At 42.0% G+C, this 22,919-nt stretch overlaps 1 protein-coding gene across 1 annotated transcript in view; it reads right to left on the bottom strand.

Moving 5' to 3' along the window:
- PLS1 (plastin 1) overlaps positions 1-20,461 on the bottom strand; it is a 118,873-nt gene extending 98,412 nt beyond the window's left edge. Inside the window, exon 1 of the mRNA XM_043875491.1 lies at positions 20,327-20,461. The gene's annotated coding sequence lies outside the window, so the exon portion shown is untranslated. The remainder of the gene's footprint in view (positions 1-20,326) is intronic.
- Between the last annotated feature and the right edge of the window lie 2,458 nt (positions 20,462-22,919).

Here is a 22,919-nt window from a genome sequence, read left to right as displayed (position 1 = left end):
ACAGCAAGGGGCTGAGAAAAGAGTCTGATGTATAGTCAAGTGCCCAGTAGATATTAGCTATTATTTTACATACTGGTGATTCATGGTTTTCATAGCATTAGTGGAATATGGAACCCTATACCAAGGGTCACAGGTGTGAAGCCCTGTACCAAGGTCACAGGATAAAAATCTCTGGAACTGACCAAACCCCCATAGTAATTGTTGCCACAAGCCTCCAGATCTAAACTGGCCAGTTCGCTGACCTCATATTAGGTAAAATACCTCCCTATTATCCACCCTATAGCATCCTAACCAATTACCTAATGTCACCATTCCAGTAGGAATTTTCTCTGTCTTGAGACTATGAAAATTGGCTGCTACCCTATGAAAGGGCTTGGCTCTCCCTTGAGAGAGTGACTTCCACTCGAATAAACTTTATTCTCCTTCCATTCTGCCTCATGTCTGGAAATTCTTTACCAACCTGCACACTGACCACAACAGTCCTCAAAAGTAATACAGTTGTGAACACACTTGTATATTATGTGTACATGTATGTGTATATGGAAAAATCATCTCAATTTGCAGAAATGATATTTTCGCAAATATCAGAAAATTATTATTGGAAAGTTATTGGAAAGTCTCCCAATAACTGATGGGAGACTTGTTTATTAAGTAAAGGCCTGGATGAAGTTAATTATCTTTAAACACTGAACTTGAATAATATAAATAATCATTAAGGTAGTTCCCTGTGAGAAGAAATTCATACAGAGCTTTATAACTAAATTCAGATACTTATATGGATTCTTTACTAGAGATTTGTTTAAAAAAAAAAAAAAGAAGCAGCAGCAGCAGAAGAAGAGCTAATTCTAGACCAGGGATCAACAAAGTCAGCTGGAAGGCCATATCTGGTCAACTGCCTATTTGTATACTACCTGTGAACTAAGAATGGTTTTTACATTTCTCAATAGTTTTTTTAAAAAATCGAAAGAATAGGGACTTCCCTGGTGGTCCAGTGGCTAAGACTCTGCACTCCCAATGCCAGGGGCCCAAGTTCAAGCCCTGGTCAGGGACCCAGATCCCACATGCCTCAATGAAAAGCCTGCATGCAGCAATTAAGATCCTGTGCAATCAAATAAACACATAATTTTTTCAAAAAATGAAAAGAATAATAGTTTGTGACATGTGACAGTAAGAAATCAAAATGTGAGTGTCCACAAATAAAGTTCACTGGAACACAGACAAGCTCATTCACTTACATACTGTCTACAACAGCTTTTGTGCTACAAGAGCAGAATTAGGTAGTCAAGACAGAGACCATAACCCAGATAAATACTTAGTATCTGTCCCTTTACAGACAGAGTTTGCCAACCTTTGGTCTAGACTGCTGTTTCTACGAGGGCAGAGGCTGTAGGGCCTATCTCGGTGCCTGGCCCAGACTGTGTTCAGTAAACATTTGATGAGTGAACATGACATCAACATAAAAAGCCTGAGGTGGGGCTCCTCCTATGTGCTTAAGAGCTGTTCTCAAACAACAGAGAGCCATTTTCAGATGGAGAACAAGAAAGGGCTGCTCCAATCTATACAGCTCAGCTAGGGTTTTTTTGTTTTTTGTTTTTTTTTGCTGGTTTTTTGTTTTAAAAATGTTTATTGCACAGAATTCAAGGAATTCCCAAGTGCACTTAAATTTTTTTTTTTAATCAACATGCTTTTTAAAGTTAGTTTGTTGTGCATGGTGACACCTTTCCCCAGAAGCGTCCCAACCTGAGAACTCCCTTTTAATGAGGACATTATTTTTTTAACTTTTTAAAATTTATTTATGCTGTATTTTTGGCTATGCTGGGTCTTCACTGCTGCATGGGCTTTTCTCTTGTTGCAGAGCATGGGCTCTAGGGCGCACAAGCTCCAGTAGCTATGGAAGGTGAGCTTCAGTAGTTGCAGTTCCTGGGCTCCAGAGCACAGGCCCACTAGCTGTGGCACACGGGCTTAGCTGCTCCACAGCATGCAGGATCTTCCCTCATCAGATATCGAACCCATGTTTCCTGCACTGGCAGGCAGATTCTTTACTACTGAGCCACCAGGGAAGCCTGAGGAAATTTTTAACAGACATGAATAAGTTAAAACCGCAGAGTTTTCTAGATCTTCTTAAACATTACCCGTAAGGTTCAGCTAGGGTCTTTTGATACCCTAGCTAATTCTAGCAGTAGAATTTTAGAAGCAAATTGCCAACATCCACTGAATCATCAAAAAAGCAAGAAAGTTCCAGAAAAACATCTATTTCTGCTTTATTGACTATGCCAAAGTCTTTTACTGTGTGGATCACAATAAACTCTGGAAAATTATGAAAGTGATGGGCATACCAGACCACCTGACCTGCCTGTTGAGAAACCTATATGCAGGTCAGGAAGCAACAGTTAGAACTGGACACGGAACAACAGACTGGTTCCAAGTAGGAAAAGGAGTACACCGAGGCTGTATACTGTCACCCTGCTTATTTCACTTATATGCAGAGTACATCATGAGAAACACTGGGCTGGAGGAAGCACAAGCTGGAATCAAGATTGCCGGGAGAAACATCAATAACCTCAGATATGTAGATGACACCACCCTCATGGCAGAAAGTGAGGAGGAACTAAAAAGCCTCTTGATGAAAGTGAAAGAGGAGAGTCAAAAAGTTGGCTTAAAGCTCAACATTCAGAAAACTAAGATCATGGCATCTGGTCCCACCACTTCATGGGAAATAGATGGGGAAACACTGGAAACAGTGTCAGACTTTATTTTTGGGGGCTCCAAAATCACTGCAGATGGTGATTGCAGCCATGAAATTAAAAGACACTTACTCCTTGGAAGGAAAGTTATGACCAACCTAGATAGCATATTAAAAAGCAGAGACATTACTTTGCCAACAAAGGTCCGTCTAGTCAAGGCTATGGTTTTTCCAGTAGTCATGTATGGATATGAGAGTTGGACTGTGAAGAAAGAAGACTCTAGAGAGTCCCTTGGACTGCAAGGAGATCCAACCAGTCCATCCTAAAAGAGATCAGTCCTGCATGTTCACTGGAAGGACTGATGCTGAAGCTGAAACTCAATACTTTGGCCACCTGATGTGAAGAGTTGACTCACTGGAAAAGACCCTGGTGCTGGGAGGGATTGGGGGAAGGAAGAGAAGGGGACAACAGAGGATGAGATGGCTGGATGGCATCACCAACTCGATGGACATGAGGTTGAGTAAACTCCGGGAGTTGGTGATGGACAGGGAGGCCTGGCGTGCTGCAGTTCATGGGGTCACAAAGAGCTGGACATGACTGAGCAACTGAACTGAACTGACTGACTCCATCTTGATGTATACAGAAAAGCTGAGCAGAAAGAAGCCCTGTAATCTGTGATCAACCAACCTGAGCCATTTACAAGGATTAAATAGGGAAAATTTCCAAACCTTCCTCAGACAGGTATGTGTGCAACTTTCTTATTTCACTTCAAGCAGATTTTTCATTTCAATTCACAGATTATTGCCATACCTACTCCTATTTCAAAAATCAGTATTTACAACCAAATCATCTTTATTAATAAAACTTACTTATTAAGAAAACTTAAGATCTTACCGAGACACACACCAAGCAATGTACCTTGAGTGATGTTCACTTAACAATGTAACTAACCACTGACAAACCTTAGCTGAATATGCTGTTCTCCCACATGGTTCATGTCCTACTTTATGACTCTTCATTTTCAGGAGACACATGTAGCAGTGGGGTTACACTCCATGGACAAGATGGTAGAGAGCTCTGAGCAGAGCTAGCCCAGTTCTCTTTTGTTAGCAGTCATTTGTAAGCTGTTCATCGGACACACTGATGTTGGTGGGGCTTTGAACTCAGAGAGATGCTATCTCCTCCAGCTGGCAGTAAAAATATCCACTAAGATAAGATACATGCCTGATTTAAAACCACTGGAAAATCTGGAGCCTGGCCTGGCAAACAGTAGGGTATAAACTTCCATAGCCCTGGGTTCAAATCTCAGCTCAACAACTCACAGCTGTGTGACTCAGGCCAAAAGACAAAGACAGAGCCTGTTAGAGCCTCAGTTCCCTGCCCCACACCACAAGGAATCTGTGAGGATCAACAGAACGAATATAGATGGAAATATTGACTGCATGTTGGACTGCTGCTGCCTCAGAAGTGTGGGATTGTTTTTTTTTAATGCCTCAGAACTGTGGAATTGTTTTGAAAGAAAAAATTTTTTTTTGACCCTTCACCATGTGGGATCTTAGTTCACTGACCAGGGCTCAAATCTGTGCCCCCTGTAGTGGAAGCATGGAGTCTTAACCACTGGACCACAGAAAATTCCCCAGAACCATGGCATTCTCCTTAAAGCCAATTAAAATTTATATTTCCTTTATATTTTATTACAAGTGAAACAACTTTCTCAGGTACATTTAAAGCAGCAAAAAATATACCTTTGGCTTTATCCTTAGAGCAGATGCTGTCTATGACAGACATGAAAATAAATTCTATTACTTAATTTGGTCCTTTCACAATATGATCAAGTCCTTGGTAGGAAAATATATCTTGGAATTAAATTTCTGCCCATTTTCCAGGGGTAAATGAACTTTTAAAATTTCTAAGAATTTCCTATTACCCATACTTCTGCTGATTTTCAGTTCTGATTATGTATTTTTATGCTCCAAGTAAATTGCTCTCAGTTATCTTTTAATACTAAAAATTAGTGTCAATGTAGCTTAATCATAAAAAAGAAAAATCAGACAAATTCCAACTGAGGGGCATCTAACAATGTACCTAACTCTGTGTGTGTGTGTGTGTGTGCGTGCATATGTGTGTGTGCACACATGCTCAGTTGCTAAGGCATAGCCGACTCTTCACAACCCCATGGACTGCATCCTACCAGGCTCCTCTGTCCATGGGATTTTCCAGGCAAAAATACTGGAGTGAGTTGCTATTTCCTTCTCCAGGGGATCTTCCTGACCCAGGGACCAACCCCACATCTCCTACATTGGCAGGTGGATTCTCTACCACTGAGCCACCTGGGAAACAGCTCCTCAAAACACTCATTATTGTCATAGAGCATTGTTGACTTGAGCTCCCTGCATCATATAGCAAATTTGCACTGGCTATACAATTTTACATATGGTAATATATATGTTTCAATGTTACTCTCTCAATTCTTCCCACCCTCTCCTTCCCCTCATGTGTCCCCAAATCTGTTCTCTATCTCTGCGTCTCCATTGCTGCCCTCAAGATAGGTTCATCAGTACCATCGATGTGAGGGAGGTTTGAGAGAGAGGGGACATACATATACCTATGGTTGATTCACGTTGATATATGGCAGAAACCAATACAATATTGTAATGCAATTAACATCCAATTTAAAAAAATTTTTAAAGATAAAAAACACTTGTCGTCATCAAAAACAAGGAAAAAGTCTGAAAAATTGTCACAACCAAGAGGAGCCTAAGGAGCTAAATGTCAGCTAAATATAATGTGAGTTCATCAGGAATCTATCAGGATTAGAAAAAGGAATAGAAAAAGGACTTTAGGCAAAAACTAAGGAAATGTGAATAAACCATAGACTATAAATAACAATAATATAGCAAAATCAGTTTCATTAATTATAATAAATGTACCACACTAATGTAAAATGTTAATGACAGCATAAACTGCGTATCAGTGTGAGGGACATGGAAAATCTCTGTGCATTTTCTCTATCAATCTAGAACTGTAAATGTCAACACAATAAGACACCACTTCACAGCCAGATGGTTATAATCAAAATGACAAAATAACAAGTGCTGGTGAGGATGTGGAGAAACTAGAACCTTTGTACATTGATGGTAGGAATATAAAATGGTGCAGTCTGTTTATAATAGCCAGGACATGGAAGCAACCTAGATGCCCATCAGCAGATGAATGGATAAGGAAGCTGTGGTACATATACACCATGGAATATTACTCAGCTGTTAAAAAGAATTCATTTGAACCAGTCCTAATGAGATGGATGAAACTGGAGCCCCTTATACAGAGGGAAGTAAGCCAGAAAGATAAAGAACATTACAGCATACTAACACATATATATGGAATTTAGAAAGATGGTAACGATAACCCTATATGCAAAACAGAAAAAGAGACACAGAAATACAGAACAGACTTTTGAACTCTGTGGGAGAATGTGAGGGTGGGATATTTCAAAAGAACAGCATGTATACTATCTATGGTGAAACAGATCACCAGCCCAGGTGGGATGCATGAGACAAGTGCTCGGGCCTGGTGCACTGGGAAGACCCAGAGGAATCGGGTGGAGAGGGAGGTGGGAGGGGGGATCGGGATGGGGAATACATGTAAACCCATGGCTGATTCATATCAATGTATGACAAAACCCACTGCAATGTTGTGAACTAATTAGCCTCCAACTAATAAAAAAAATAATAAGAAGAAGAAAAAATAAATAAATAAAAAAAATGGTGCAGTTACCTTGGAAAACAGTCTGGCAGTTCCTCTAAGTGTTTAACGTTGTGTCATCAAATGAACCAGCAATTCCACTTCAAGGTATATACCCAAGAGAAATGAAAACACATGTCCCATTGAAACTTGTTCACAAATGTTCATAGCAGCCTTATCCATAGTAGCCAAAAAGTGAAAACAACTCAATGTTCATCAGCTGATGAATGAATGAATAAAATGTGGTAGATCAACACAATGGACTATTATTCAGCCATAAAAAGTGAAGTATTGGTGCTACAACATGAATAACCTTGAAAACATTATACTAAGTGAAATAAGCAGACACAAAAGGCCACACACTGTATGATTCCCTTTATATGAAATGTCAAGCATATGCAGACTATAGAGACAGAAACATGTGTCATTGCCTGGGGAGAGGTAGAGCATGACTAACAGGATTTTAATTATAGGAAGGCACATTTCCAAATAAAGTACTGTCCACTATATTTTTAGAAAAATGGGGAAATGAGGAGTGCATGCTAATGGATATAGGGTGATGAAAACACCCTAAAACACCCTTATACTTTAAATGAATGGACTGTATGGTGTGTGAATTATACCTTGATAAATAAAGAAAGCTATTAGCTTAAAAAAAACACATCATGTGCACCAAGAACACTGATGGAACACATTCAATCCTATTCAAGGCGAATATTTTGACAATGTCTGATAGTGGTGGTTTAGTCGCTAAGTTGTGTATGACTCTTGTGACCCCATGCGCTGTAGCCTGCCAGGGTCTTCTGTCCATGGGATTCTCCAAGCAAGAATACTGGAGTGGGTTGACATTTTCTTCTCCAGGGAATCTTCCTGGCCCAGGAAATGAACCTCTGTCTCCTGCACTGCAGGCAGATTCTTTACCAACTGAGCTACAAGGGAAGCTCTGACAATGTCTGGCTGATATGAAACCTTTAATTTCCCTGGGAAGCCTTCTGTTTAATTTTGTAATACCCTTAGTATAATGACTAAGGGCAGAACATAGTGAAAAGAACCTCTGCACACAGAAGGCCTGAATGAGGCTTCTCAGATTAAATGAGCACACTACTGATACATAAACATAAGGCCTCCCTAAAGTGTGCCTGAGATGTAAAAGAGGATGCAAAAGAAATTCCTGTTGATATTATAATTAGCTTACAAAAGGGCTTCCCATGTGGCCCAGTGGTAAAGAATCCTCCTGCCAATGCAGGAGACACAGGTTCAATCCCTGGGTCAGGAAGATCCCTTAGAGGAGGAAATGGCAACCCACTCCAGCATTCCTGCCTGGGAAATCCCACGGACAGAGAAGCCTGGCGGGCTACAGCCCATGCGGTTGCGAAGAGTCGGACACAACTGAGTGAGTGACTGGCTAGCTTACCAAAAGGGTGGGTATCACTGTGTCCTTTTTTAGCCTACTACCTCAGAATGGAGTCATTTCCTCTGAATTACTAGAAAATTATAACTCTTTCAGTTCTTCTATCATTTGTTGTCCTAGTTCTATGAGAAATGTAAAACTCACTCAGAAATATGCAAATTAGCTTAGTCTCCCACAGCACAAGACATATCACATAGGTAGATCATAGCTCAGTGAAAATTTAGAAAGGTTCATCTTCTTTATCCTCCACATTCCAGGTGTATATTAACAGGAAATACAATAATTTTGAAAACCAAACTACTTTGTTTGAGAATGAAAGAGATGAACTTTTCTCCCATATAAATCACATGAAAGAGATGAACTTTTCTCCCATATAAATCACATGGAACTTCATGAATCAAGAATTGAATTTCTGTCAACATTAGAGAAATTGTAAAACCTAAGGTATAATAAAGTTTTGGTTCTTGTTTCATTTAACTGCAGGTAAAACAGGTACTCAAGTCTCTAGCAGATTAGAGTATTAATACACATTTCTTTGAGCATCTTCATAAGTTACTGTCCTACTCACCTCTAATCTGATTTCTTCTAAACAATAAGAAACACTTCAAGAAGAATACAACCTCAATTTATATTTGTCAGTTTCTTTTGGAGGTGAATCAATTTTCCATATAAGCATTATTGACATGTAAAACATTATTATTAAATAATACTATTTAATTCATTTCTGGAATTAGTTTAGAACACTTATGAATCCACAAAGATCCTTATACTTTGAATTCAAGCTATGCAGCTGTCTCTTGCATAAGGCTGGAGTATCATGATTTACTGTCAGTAAAACACAGGCCTGGGATTAGCAGTCTGAAAATAAGGCACCATGGATCTTAAGTCTCTACAAGCAAGTAGAAGCTAGAAAACATTAAGTATATGGGTGGAGGTGGGTACAGATTTTCATCCATTCATTCATTCATTTTCACGTTCCATTCATTCAACAATTTACCAAGTGCCTCCTTGTATAGTCGTCGGCATTCAGGCAATGAGGATACAAACTGAAATAGACATAATCCTGCCCTCAAGAAACAGACACTCTACATGGCCAGGTGTGGGCACACATGTGGCCACAAGAAAAAGTAAATCTTCATACTAGAAGATTCTGATCTAAAATGTATATCACAAAGTGAAGTCAGAAAGAGAAAAACAAGTATCATATGTTAACATATATATACAAAATCTAGAAAAATGGTACAGATGAATCTATTTTGCAGGGGGCAGAAATAGAGGATACAGATGTAGAGAAAGGACATGTGGACACAGCTGGAGACATGGAGGGTAGGCCAAATTGAAAGAATAGCACTGACATATATACACCACCATGTGTAAAAGAAATAGCTAGTGGGAAGCCGCTGTATACTACAGGGAGCTCAATTTGGTGCTCTAGGATGACCTAGAGCAGCGGGATGGAGGCGGGGTGAGAAAGAGGTTCAGAAGGGAGGAGATAGATGTATATGTGTATGCATATAGCTGAATCCCTTGGTTGTGTAGCAGAAACTAACAACATTATAGAGCAATTATTGTTATTGTTTCTGTTTAGTCACTAAGTTGTGTTTTACTCTTTTGCGACCCCATGGACAATAGCCTGCCAGGCTCCTCTGTCCAGGGGATTTCCCAGGCAAGAATACTGAAGTGGGTTGCCATTCCCTACTCCAGACTATCTTCCCCAACCAGGGATCGAACTCATGTCTCCTGCATTGGCAGGCGAATTCTTTATCACTGAGCCACCTGGGAAGCCCAAAAGCAATTATACTCCAATAACAAAATTTTTTTTAATTAAAAATAAAATAAAATGTATATCCTTTCATTCCTATTGTACCTTATTTCATCCACAACAAAAAGAACAACAAAATACAAACAACAGTAACTTCATGACAAAAACCAAGGTTCAGATAGGCTAATGACTTGGAGATTCTCCCTCAGTTTCAGCCTTCACTTTTGAATTCCCTTCTCTTCCCAGAACAACACTAAACAAGTACTGTAATCACTTTAACCTGATGATTCAATTATTTTTATCTTATTTTTATAAATTGTCACTCAGAAATGGAAATTGGTTGTCCTTTCATATTTTACATATTTTGAAAGCCACAGAAACCTTTAACATGATGGATTCATTTTTGCAAGTCTGTAAGATGACTGAAATACACATATTAAAGTCAGGGGATTCCCTGGTGGTTCAGTAGTTAAGACTATGTGTTTTCACTGCCAAGGGCATGGGTTCAATCTCTGGTTGAGAAACTAAGATCCCAGAAGCTTCAAGGCATGGGGTGCAAACCCCCCCCCCCAAAGAGTTAAAATCAGAGCCAGGGAAAAGCATTTTGGGGTGTTTTTCCACAAGAGTATGAACCAATGCTGAGCGAAAAATGGGGTTCCTCCTCCTCTGAGGTGTTGGGGGTTAAGAGGGAAGTAGAAGTAAAAGTAAGTCAATAGATAAGCAAGCCTGTGACTCACACTGCCTATAGAATAAAAGTCCAAATTCTGCAGCATCATACTCAAAAGGTTCTACAATCTTCCCTATATGCCTTTCCAGTCTTACCTCCCTGTACTTGCCAGAATGAATCAGAGACCCCAGCACTGGCTGAACCTGCACTTCCTGCTTCACTTCTGTTCTGAGGTTCAGTTGTCCCTCTGTCTGGCACGTCTCTCCAGTAATTCCCCCAGGGCCCACTCTATCTATGAGCACCTGCCCATCCTTCACTGTCTACTTCATATGCCCCTCCTCCACTATTTTCTTTACATAGACAAATGATCAGCTGGCTCACAAAGATGGATAAAACATTATCCTCAACCCTGCTCTGCTTTCCCTAACTGTCCCAGTGGAAAGTGAACCTTTCCCCTTCTCAGACCTGTCATTGTGTTTTCTTACATTCTTATAGCACTTAGCACAAGCTGCCCTGTACTGGAGCCAGGAATTCAACTATCTTAACCTTACTATAGGACTGCACATTTTCTGAGAGCAAGAAAGGAACTTTCTTCAATTGTGGACATCCTACCTCTGAGCTCAGATCTTGCAAGCTATTCCAAAATTACTTACTGGATGAAGTTTAACATTATATCCAGATTAACAAAATAAAATACAAACATATACTCCTTGGGTATATTCGTCATTCACTCTTAGTGTGGGTCAGCTCCTAACATCTTCTGGCTGATGTCAGCTGTTTAGCACATCACGGGTGGAATGTCATTCTGGCTGAACAGCAGTTACTTTAAAACATGGAATGCAAGAAAAGAGCTGGTTTCTCATGAAGCAACTGAGCCCCTGTGCCACAACTACTAAACCCACGTGCTCCAAGTATGGAGGCCCATGCACCTGGAGCCTGTGCTCCATAACAAGAGAAGCCACCACAATGAGAAGCTTGCACATGGCAATGAAGAGTAGCCCCTGCTCACCACAACTAGAGAAAGCCCATGCACAGCAACCAAGACCCAGCACAGTCAAAACTAACTAAAAAATATAAAATGATATAAAAAAAAAAGAAAGAAAGAAAAGGTCTGATTTTGAGGGATAGCTGGGGGGTTGGGGTGGGGTGGAGCAGGTATGGAACTTCCAGATGGCAAGGGGCACAGGCGCAACCACTGGTGCGTGTGTGCTAAGTCACTTCAGTCATGTCTTATTCTTTGTGATGCTACGGACTGTAGCCTGCCAGGCTCCTCTGTCCGTGGGATTCTCCAGACAAGAATACTGGAAATGAGGCTAATTTAAAAAGAAAACCAAACCAAAAAAAAAAAAAAAAATACCTTGAAACATCAATTCTATGAAAATAGTATAGATAGCACAGTTACAAAAGAAAATCATCTGTTTCTATGCTTCTAGCTCTCTTATCTCACCTACACTACACTCTAGTCTGGTGGCTCTCAAAATTCCCAGATCATCAGCCTCAGCATCACCTGGGAATTTGTTGAAATGAAATTCTCCAACCCCACCTCAGACCTAAAGAATGAGAACCTGCAGTTGGGATTCAGCAACTCCTTCATTTACAAGCTCTCCAGCTGATTCTTATCCTGCTCACATTTTAGAACACATTAAAGGACCTGAATTTTCCTAAACAGATCAGCTCCACCCTGTTTCCATGCCTTTGCTCATGCTGTCCCTTCTCCAAGGAATGCCTTTTCCTCTACTAGTCCCTGTAGATTGAACTTGTGCTTTCCTTTCAAGGATCAGCTCAAAAATCTTAACACTTTACTCAAGAAATTTAACAGAATGATCTGCTCTCCACATTCAAGCTCCCTCAAAGCTTCATTTTGCCCTTCCTCCTGGTGCTCACTCCTGACACAGCCTGGTCCTGTATGTGCCTCCCTCAATTGACTGAGAACCTGTGAGTACAAAAGGACTATGCTTCACTCACTGTGCTGTCCCCAGCCCTTTAGGCCATCCAATTCCTTTGATTCTGCAGAGTAGGAGAGAAAAGTATTCTTCTGCAACAAGCCTCTGATTGACCATGAGAAGGATGCTAAGAGGCATCCGACTCCTCTCTCCACAGTGGAGATGAATGAAAGGCCCATCCAGTGAGATCTGAAGTTTAGTGGGCAGCTATTGAAGGCACCTTTGGGAACAGAGAAAGCACTTAAAGGGCTCCATAGTCAAGGCTTAGCCATAAACACATTTAACATCTTACAAAAGCCAAATATCAATTCATAGAAAAAGTATTCCCTCTTGTCAGTTAAAGAAGAAAATATGGATTGACTGAAAGAGCACTGTATTTGGGATAGACTGATGCTCCATGTGGACAGGGGTCCTGTATCTGTCTTGGCCATCACTGTGGTCCCAACCTTGAGCCCTGACATTTTGTCAAATGTCAAAATTAAAAGACACAGATGTGCATTCCATCTCTACCATTTTTTCAAGCCAGGTAGACTCAAACAGGCAAGTCATTCATTCTCAAAGTCTTGGTCACTTAACAACGAAAGGCAGCAAAGATGGAAAACTATTATATCAATAAATACCTTACCTCCTTACCTTACAGTTTACTCATTGCTTTCACATTTACTATCTTGATTAATCATCAAACCTGTAGCTGAAGAGAAGGCCTCTCTTCTCAAGGGGTCAGAAACAGAATCACAGACTTGGACTTCTCATGCATGGCCCTGATCAGAGGCCAACTGATTTCAGCTATCTAAACTTTAAATTACCTTAAGGAGCTCATTCTGATTGACCACTAAACATTCAGAGCTTCTCAGATTACCTTTTTTCCACTGATGATGATCTGGGGTTTAACTTGATGGAAAAAGTGATCAAGTCAATTGCTGCTACAGTTGTTTTTCCAAAATTAATTCACTTGGCATGAAAACTTTTGCTAAAAAACATCACTGGGTTTCTGTGAGTTGTGTTTCATGGCTGGCATCTCATTGACCCAATAACACTTCAACTCTGCAAGAACTGGGCCACTCTTGACAATACTCTTGAACCAAAACAGTGCCCCAGTGACCCTAAGACTAAGAGAAAAGGGAGATTTTACCAGGATAGAATGCTGAGAGAGCTTTCAGGTGAAAGAATTTCAGAGTCTTGAGAACTTTTGATTTGTTCCCAATGGTTATAAATACTAACTTGCTATAGACATAAACGTTCAATTATGTACTTATTTGATACTGTTTTTCCAGCAAATTATTGATGAATAGCATTAAAACCCTAAGCAGAGTCACATTTATCAAACCTCAGAATTCTAGTTTGCATTGATTTTTATCTATAAACAGTACAAAATATATATCATCAAGGACAAAAAAGAAAAAGAAACCAATACAGCCATAAATGGTGGCATTTAAGATGACAAAGTGAAATGAAACAATGTGCCTTTGATCATTCACTGTAAATGAGTGGGTTCTGAACCTGTTGGTTTTTTTTTTTTTTTCATTTCAACAATTTAATCTGGATTCTGAGCACTAGCTATGGGAACAAAGTGTGAATACAGCCAGTGCTTTCTGTCTAAGGCATTCAAATCTGTTTGATCAACATCAGTTTTAGGTCACAGATTGTCATGCATCATTTGAGACTTTTCAACTGTGATCCATGAAGATAAGTCTACTCTTTTATTTATGGAATGCAGAGGGCCCCACAGTGGGAATTCATTGTCAGGGGTGGGCGAGTGGGGAAGGTCTGTAATTAAACAACATTCTTCTACACACATTTACCGATGTTTTCATCTCAAATTCAATAGAAGTTCTATTTTTTCAGCACTGCTAACATCTCCTGTTTCTTACTTCTCCAACAAATTGAAGGGACTTTCATTATTTTTCTCTTAAATGTTATTTCCTGGGACTGGTTCTTTAAACAATTTGAGTTTCTCAATAACAATTCTGGTTTCCTCTAATACTGAGTTTCTCCTGTCAACCATTCCCCCCAAAACCTTTTGTTTTTTATAGTGAAAGCCATCCCATCCCACACCAAGGCAAAACCCTCTTCTACCTTACTAAGGTAGATAGCCATCTATCTTACTATCGGGAAAAGTCAGTTTCTCCTGTTATCTTTGGAATTTCTGAAGCAGACATGTCTCTGTGCAGTGAGTTATAACCCAGATATTCTAGTTTTATAGCTCTGAATTGCTCAAAAGAGTCAACTGTAAAAATTTAGTTTGTTGTAAAGTCTAAAGTCTCCTTCACAACTGGAATTTATGAACAGATTATCTTTAACTCTCCTACAAAAGAACATCGATACTTTCTGATGAAACGCATGTTTTACATAAGAGAAAAACTCTAATTAGCCCTCTCTCACCCTTTCTGCATTCACAGTATTACCAAAAAGCAACCTGCCTTCACAGAAGACACCCTCTATATTTCTCACCAAAAAAATGACAAGTAGGCACTTTCAGACACTGTAGTACTGGAAAGAAATAAGATGATCAAAGTTGACAGCCTCACATCTGATGCGGTTTTAAGTCAGCAAAATTTCCAGCAATCAAAACTGCATAATCAGTTTATAACCAATAAACCAACAGACAGCACAAAGGCCTCTTTCTCCCTGATTTTCATCAAAAGGTGGACTGAGATTGTTGGATAGTGAAAGGTATTGAGTAAGGGCCTGAGGCAGGCGGCCTTCTCTTTCATGTCCAGAGACTGACCCTGAGGATGCACAGGATGAGCTCAGCGGAGGCAGAGGCCAGAAACAGAGGGGCTCAGGCAGCACAGGGAGGAGAGAAATGTGCTCACTGGGTTCCAGGCTGAGGCTCCCAGGAGAGAGTAATGAGGTCCATTAAGGAAGGAGGGACGGGACATTCTCTTACAGCCACGTCAGCTGGTCAAGTGTGGGGCCTGCCAGTCTTGCCTCTAAATCACCTAAATGATCTAGATGACTCAGGCCTCTGACCTGCGGCATTCCCTGAGGTATCGACACCCACCTCCACCTGCAACACTGACTTCAGAATTCTCTGGACTGAAGGATCCTGGAGGAGGTGTCCAGGTACGCATTCAGCCTGAGGATTTTGACCACAGTTCAAAGATCTGAGACCAGGGTAAGGGGCAGGACCTAAAGATCTTCCAGGAACTCCCACCATGGATCCCAGGTGAAAAAGTCCTTGCGAACTGTTCACCCTAGAGTCCTTAGGCTCATACACAAGGTGAGTGTCTCACTTCCATACCCCAGAGGCATTTCCTGGATCACCACCAACTCACATCCATCACCTCAAATGAGCTTTATGTGCACTCAGAGGAGGAGATGCCATCTCTGCTGCCTCCAGAAAGGCTTTGAGGGTAAAAAGAAGATAAAGACTGAGTGGGATAATTTTAAAAACAAAACCCAGAAAGATGTATCTCTGTTGTTTTGTTTCTCTTATGAAATCCTGGCTCATAGATCGTTGGGAGTGTCACCAGCTAAAATCTGTAGCCATTCTAAGCATCTGTTAGGGTTACCACGGGTAAAGTTTTGCATTTTACTTTAGCTCTCTGTGCCTGAAGTCACAGGGGCCTGAAATCCAAGCTTAGCTCAGCCACTTGTTAATGACGTGACATCAGAAATGTGATTTCTACACAAGTCTCAGTCTTCGAGGCTATAAAACGGGAATAACTGCACCAATCTCTCAGAATGGTTTGTAGAGATTCAATGATATATTTCTGGTAAAGTGTTCAGTACAGTGTCTGGTCTATAGAAAACATCCTAAAATACAAGCTATGAATATTATCATTATTTTTAAAAAGTTACATGATGTAGTCATTTTACACAGGGCTATGATATATTACTCTAGAATTTAGTATCTGGGTATTGTTTAAGTGTATGAGACATTAACTTCAATGTACTGCCTGATTTTGCTTTGGCTGACCAATCAATTTTGACTAATGTCATGGTTTTTTAAAAAAAGTAATTCCTCTATATTTGGCCAAGCCTTTCCTTCCCACGATTAACCATCTCTCAAGCTGTTTCTCTGCTCAACTGCTCTTTCTTCTTGACTCTTACAAGAGGAGGTATCAGGCCTTCCCTGGTGATCCTGTGGCTAAGACTCCCAACTCCCAATGCAGGGGACCTGGGTTCAATCACTGGTCAGGGAACTAGATCCTATATGCTGCAACTAAAAGATCTGGTGTGCCGTGACTAAGGTCAGCACAGCCAAACAAATAAGTATTTTAAAAAAGAGAGAGACAGAAGAGACAACACTGCCAGTTGAAGATGGTGATCAACTATAGTGTGACTGACAACAGAAAGGAGGAGTGCCTTCCAACAGCTCCCTTGATGCTGTGTGCTCATGGAAAGCTCAATGAAAAGACTGTGTTTTGATTTGCAAAACAGCTATTTGCAACATCTGTTCGAAATAAACAAAATATAGCAAACTACTTCTTGATCCAAGATGGGTTGGGAAGCACTGCCTTCTGTCTGTTTTTTTCCAGGTGGAAAGTCTGATCACAATTCTATCTCAAACTTAGCCCCACATTCCTGGGCCATAAACACCACTCTCAGAAGCATTGCTCCTGGTGATATAAAATGTCCCTCTCAAACACACTCTCAGTCCAAGGATCTGGGGCCCACCTGGGGCCCATCTGCTGCCCCTGACAAGATAAGCTACCACATCCTTTCCCTCGATGAAAGGAAGTCCTCAACTTGATCACGTGGCGGTCCCCAGGTCTGCAGTCATACCCTTATTCTGTGCACTCAACGCTGAATTAGCCAGTCACCTCTAGTGTCTCATCTCTTCCAGTTAAACAGATATCCTCCCACTAGCTACCAAGATCCCCCCAAATCCACAGAATATCTCCGTGGCAAATGAATCTTGGGATTGTTAACCTTGAAAAGTCAGGGTTAACGAAAGTATAGCAGAAGATCTGGCTACACCACTAATTAGCTTAGTTATGTATATCTCAGCTCCTCCTCTACATCATGAGGGGATGATGGCCTGGATGAAGGGCTACCTCATAGCTCTGGTAGCTCAGCTGGTGAAGAATACCACCTGCAATGCAGGAGACCCCGGTTCGATTTCTGGGTCTGGAAGATCCCCTGGAGAAGGGATAGACTACCCACTCCAGTATTCGGGCCTGGAGAATTGCATGGACTGTATAGTCCATGGGGTTGCAAAGAGTCGGACATGGCTGAGTGACTAAGCACAACACATAGCTCTAAGATCCTTAATGCCCACCTTCCCCATGTCAAATACACTTGTTTGTTTATTCATGCAATAACAGTTGAGTATCTAATACTGCAAATCTACATGCCTGGCATTGTGAGGAATTAAAGAACATCCCCCAAAGAACTTATCATCTCAAATAGGAAGTGAGACAACCACACAACTATATGAAAAAGAGAAGCAGATAATGTCATAACTGGGTATTATTTATAATATAAGGAGAAAATTATCATTACCAACACCCCAAACCTGAAACTAAAGCGATTTTCAAAATATCTTTTCTTCTCTGCATCTAGCCTTTTTTTGGGGTGGGGGGCATGTGGCAAGGCATGAGGGATCTTAGTTCTCTGACCAGAGACCAAACGCACCTGTGCCCCTTGCAGTGGAAGCTCTGAGTCTTAATCATTGGATCGCCAGGGATGTTCCTGCACCTAGTCTTTTACCAAATGCCTCCCCCTTTGTATGATTTCTTACATCTGTGTTCTTCACTCTGCACTTAGAATCACATGCTTACGTCCAGGCCTTAGGCAACTCTCCTCTATTATGGATTGACCCCTATCCACAGAACTTAGAGGTCATGATCGATGACCTCTGATGAAGATATGAGAAACATCCCATCAGACTGGTTTGACTTGTCCACTGTCTTGCTAGAGCTCTAAGGTAACCTCCTTCATTTCACAGAACATCCACATTAAATCCCTTTACCAAACTGTCCCTGTTTCACTTCCTCCCACAAATAGTACCAAGAGCATTATTTTTGCTTAGTTCTGTGTGGGATGTCTTCATCATAGACTTGAAGTTCCCAGAGCTTACACACACTGGTCAGGAAGTTGGGACATGTATTAAAATTCAACAATCCAGGATACTAAAGATGAAGGGGGATACTAGCACAGACAACACTAACAAATGTTAGAGGCTTCAGAAGGGGAAGAGCTATTTTCTGGCTATAGTAATAGAAGAAGCCTTCTAGGAAGAGGCTCACCTGAGCTACACCTTGCTTCGTAGGCAAGACTTCAACAGAGAAAGAGGCAAACAGGTACTCTGAGACAAGGAAAGATGGCAATTTCAAGATCAGTCAATTGTTAGTGGGGGCTTGAGAGGGTACTCTTTGTTTTGTCGGGGGGTGGGGGTTGGCTATACCACCCGACATTCAAGATCTTAGTTCCCTGACCAGGGATCAAACTGCACTCCCTGCATTGGATGCTTGACATCTTAACCACTGGACCTCCAGTGAAGTCCCTAGAAGGTACTGTTTGAAATGAGTTTACAAGGTAAGCAAGTTTAGTAGCAGGAATAGCTAATTTTCAGTTTAAGCCAGACTACAAAATAAGAGGGGGCTTCCTGAATGGCTCAGAAGGTAAAGAATCCGCCTGCAATGCAGGAGACATAAGAGACTTGGGTTCAATCTCTCAGTGGGGAAGATCTCCTGGAGGAGGGCATGGTAACCCACTCTAGTACTCTTGCCTGGAGAATCCCATGGACAGAGGAGTCTGGCGGGCTTCCGTCCATGAGGTCACAAAGAGTTGGCCACCACTGAGTGACTAAGTGCGTGCGTGCTCATGTGTGTGTACACGCACACACACACAAGGTAAGGAGGTAGAAGAGAAAAAGGAAGTACAATAATCTCACTAAACTCTGAGGACAGTATCAGCAGGGGATGGCATAAAGAGCCCTGCAAATCAGAAAACCTGGGTCCGAGGCCCAGCTTTGCCAAGGAGGGGCTCCACGGCCACATCAAGTCATTTAACCTGGTTGGTTTCGGTTTTCTCAGTTGTAAACTGAAGCAGCTGAACTGGCTGACCTCGAAGGTCTCCACAGGCCAAAACTAAACCAACTGTATATTATTTCTTCCATTAAAACATTCATCATGGTAGCGGGGAGGGTTGGGGGGAGTTGAAGGAAACAGCAATATCTGTATTATCTTTCCATAAAGATGTCTCCTCCTGAACTACAAATTTCTTTCTTCTAAACTTATTAATTCTATGTATCTGCCTCCCATCTTGCAAATTTAACACTTAAAAATGTTCAGTGTGCAGTCCCAAAATTTTATTTATGGCTCACAGGTTATCCAAGAAATGTGTGCGGCACAGCCTTAAAATCTTACGAGTGTGTCCAATATGGCAGACCCAGGATAAAATATTTCTGTGTGAGTTAGAAAATGTGACTGAGTAAAGAAAGGGGAGAAAGTGAGGGCTGTTACTCATCTAAGAGGCAGCTCCCTTTCAAGAGTATCAAACGATGCCTGAAAAAACAGTAATGTAGAAAAGTAAGGCGGAAATACATCTTGGACTTTACGAAGTCTGTATTATATGTACTGCTGAAGCAAACACTGAACGTCTCTACTTTAAAATGCAGCTGAAATGCATAAAGTTTTTGGCACTGAAATACGCTGAAAGTTGGCTCTTTTTTTTTTTTTTTTTAATGCCGCATCCAGGAGACCTCCGCTCCGGAAAAGGCACCCAAACCAGAAACCACAGATCTCACTCGAGTCCTATTGATCCTATGCAGCAAAAGGTCAAAGGCAAATAAACCAGGCACACAAGCAAAAGAGGCTGGATCAAAAAGCCTCATCAGTAGCCATCCAACGTTTAAGAGAGAGGAAAACAGAAAAGTTAACAAAATGCCTAACTTCATGCAAAGAATCATAATGCCGTTCTCCAGCTTACTGTGCAAACAGTATATACACAGGATGTAACTAACACCTGTCCACATTACTTGCTGCCCAGACTGGGCACAAGCGCACCCCGAGGTCGGCGGGCGCCGGAGACACCTCTCCAGCGAGGGAAACCTGCAGAGACTCCTCTGGAGCCGCCGAGCGCCGGCGAGGAAGTAAAGCTCTGTTTTCTGCCTATCGGTGGAGACTTTCTCTCGCTCGGACCCCCTCCGCCGCACCGCGCACGTACCTGCAGCCGCCGTTCTGCCCTCGAGCCCGCAGCTGCCGCTCCGGATCCCGGCACACGCAGGTCTGCTCTGCGGCTCCCCGGTCGCGCCTGCCTAGCTGCTGCCCTGGCGCCACTACGCATGCCCGGCCGGCACTCCGGCAGGCGGACTCCGAATCCACTTGCCGCGTTTTGACTGCGGCTCCCGGGGGAAAGGACCGGAGGCCAAGAGCTGAAGTGGAGTTGCAGGTGGTGGGAGAGGCGAGGGAGAGAGGGGGAGAGGTGGAGGGGCACTGGGCAACTTTATCCCTACTGCCCAAAGCGACCCAGGACACATCCTCCGCCAAGCCTAAAGATGACCATCTACACCACTTGGATGAGCTTACAAATGCTTCGCGAACTTGATCGTGGATAGGAATCACCTGGAGGGATTGGTGGACCACAGATCCCACTCTCAAGAGTTCAGATTCAAGTAGCTCTAGATAAGGACCCACCATCTGCATGTCTGACATTTTCTCAGGGGAAACTGGCTCTGCTAATTGGGATACCACATGCTACGAACTTCTAATCAAGAGAAAAGATATAGATACACACACACACACACACACACACATATGGTCTAATCAAGAGAAAAGATATAGATACACACACACACACACACACACACACACACACACACACACACACACACACACACACACACACGGGCTTCCTTGGTGGCTCAGATAGTAAAGAATCCTCCTGCAACGCAGGAGACCTGGGTTCGATCCCTGGGTTGGGAAGATCCCCTGGCGGAGGGTATGATAACCCATTCCAGTATTCTTACCTAGAGAATCCCCATGGACAAGGGGCCTCTTGGGCTATAGGGTCGCAAAGAGTTGGACACGACTGAGCTACTAAGCAGAGCACAGGCACCATGCCCTCCTCCAGGGGATCTTGCCCACCCAGGGATCAAAACTTCGTCTCCTGCATCTCCAGCATTGCAGGTAGATTCTATACCCACTGAGCCACCTGGAAGCCTCATGTATATGTATAAATTTATGTAATATATGTATGTAATTTAATATATATTAAATATATGTATATATCAAATTGGAGAAGGAAATGGCAACCCACTCCAGTATTCTTGACAGGAAAATTCCACGTTCAGAGGAGCCTGGCGGGCTACAGTCCATGGGGTGACAAAGAGTCAGCCACGAAAAGTGACTGACCTCTGGCCCAGAGAAAAATATATAGATATAGATATTAAAAGAGAAAGTTTTCTCTCTCCTCTCTGGTATTTCACATAGCACTTCCTTTTCATTTAACAGCCACACCTACTTTAAAAATAAATAAATAACTACAGCTCACAAGCAAATAAAGGTGGAATATTTCCTCTAGGATGTGAGTCAAGTGAGTGGAATGCAACCACAAGAGTACTCATGTATTTTGCCTGTAGCATAACCTATCGTTGTGGTCTCTCGGACTGTGTCTGGGCAACAAGAGGGGGTCCCCATTTAATTCTAAGTTTTGTGTGACCGTTTAGTGTTTAGCACAGTGCTGGGTACGAAACAGCTGCTCAAGAAATCCTGCGTTGATATTAGTATATCTTGAGAGAAGAAGAAGGATGTTGGAGTTATTTTAGAAACCCAAAGGAGGTGATAGCAATTGGAAGTAGATGGGCTAAGGCTGGGCTTCTCTGGTGGCTGAGTGGTAAAGAATCTGACTGCAATGCAGATCTGGGTTCAATCCCTGGGTTGGGGAGATCCCCTGGAGGAGGGCATGGCAATCCATTCCAGTATTCTTGTCTGGAGAATCCCATGGACAGAGGAGCCTGGGGGGCTATAGTCCATGGGGGCACAGTCGGACACGACTGAGCAAGGCTAAGGCTGAGGAGGATGGGGATTTTTCCCTGTGTTAAACCTGGAGAAATCAGTGGCTTCAGTATCCTTATCTGAGCCCAGATGTACAAGAGGAGGTGTAAGTTCTCACAATGTAAAGGTTAAACACACATCTGCCATGTAATCCAGCCATTCCATTCACAGATATTACCCAAGAGAAACTAAAATATAATCATACAAAGACTTGAATATGAATGTTCATGGCAGCTTTTTTTTCACAATATTTTTGCATGCGTGCTCATTCCTGTCCCACTCTTTGCGACTCTAAGAACTGTAGCCCGCCAGGCTGCTCTGTCTGTGGGTTTTCCCAGGCAAGAATATTGGAGTGGATTGCCATTTCCTCCTCCAGGGAATCTTCCTGACCGAGGGATCGAACCCAAGTTCCCTGCGTCTCCTGTGATGGCAGGTGCATTCATTACGACTGAGCCATCTGGGAAGGCCTATTTTTCACACTAGGCCCAATCAGAAGGAATCCAAATGCCCACCAACAGGTGAATGGATAAACAAATTGTGGTGCATCTATGCAATGGAATACTACTCATCAGAAAAAGGGCAAGGGGAAGAATTACTCATACAGGCTCCAACATGGATAAATTTCAAAATTATTATGCTGAGTTAAAGAGGCCAGAGACAAATAAATGATTCCATTTATATGAAGTTCAAAATAACCTAAATTGACAAAAAGCAAACTAGTAATTGCCTAGAGCCAGGAGTGAAGGAAGGAATGGGCTGTCAAG

This window comes from Cervus elaphus, chromosome 19, assembly GCF_910594005.1.
Source record: "Cervus elaphus chromosome 19, mCerEla1.1, whole genome shotgun sequence".
Lineage (NCBI taxonomy): Eukaryota > Metazoa > Chordata > Mammalia > Artiodactyla > Cervidae > Cervus > Cervus elaphus.
The sequence above is the reverse complement of the archived record's forward strand: the minus strand, read 5'-3'. Positions and strand labels throughout refer to the sequence as shown.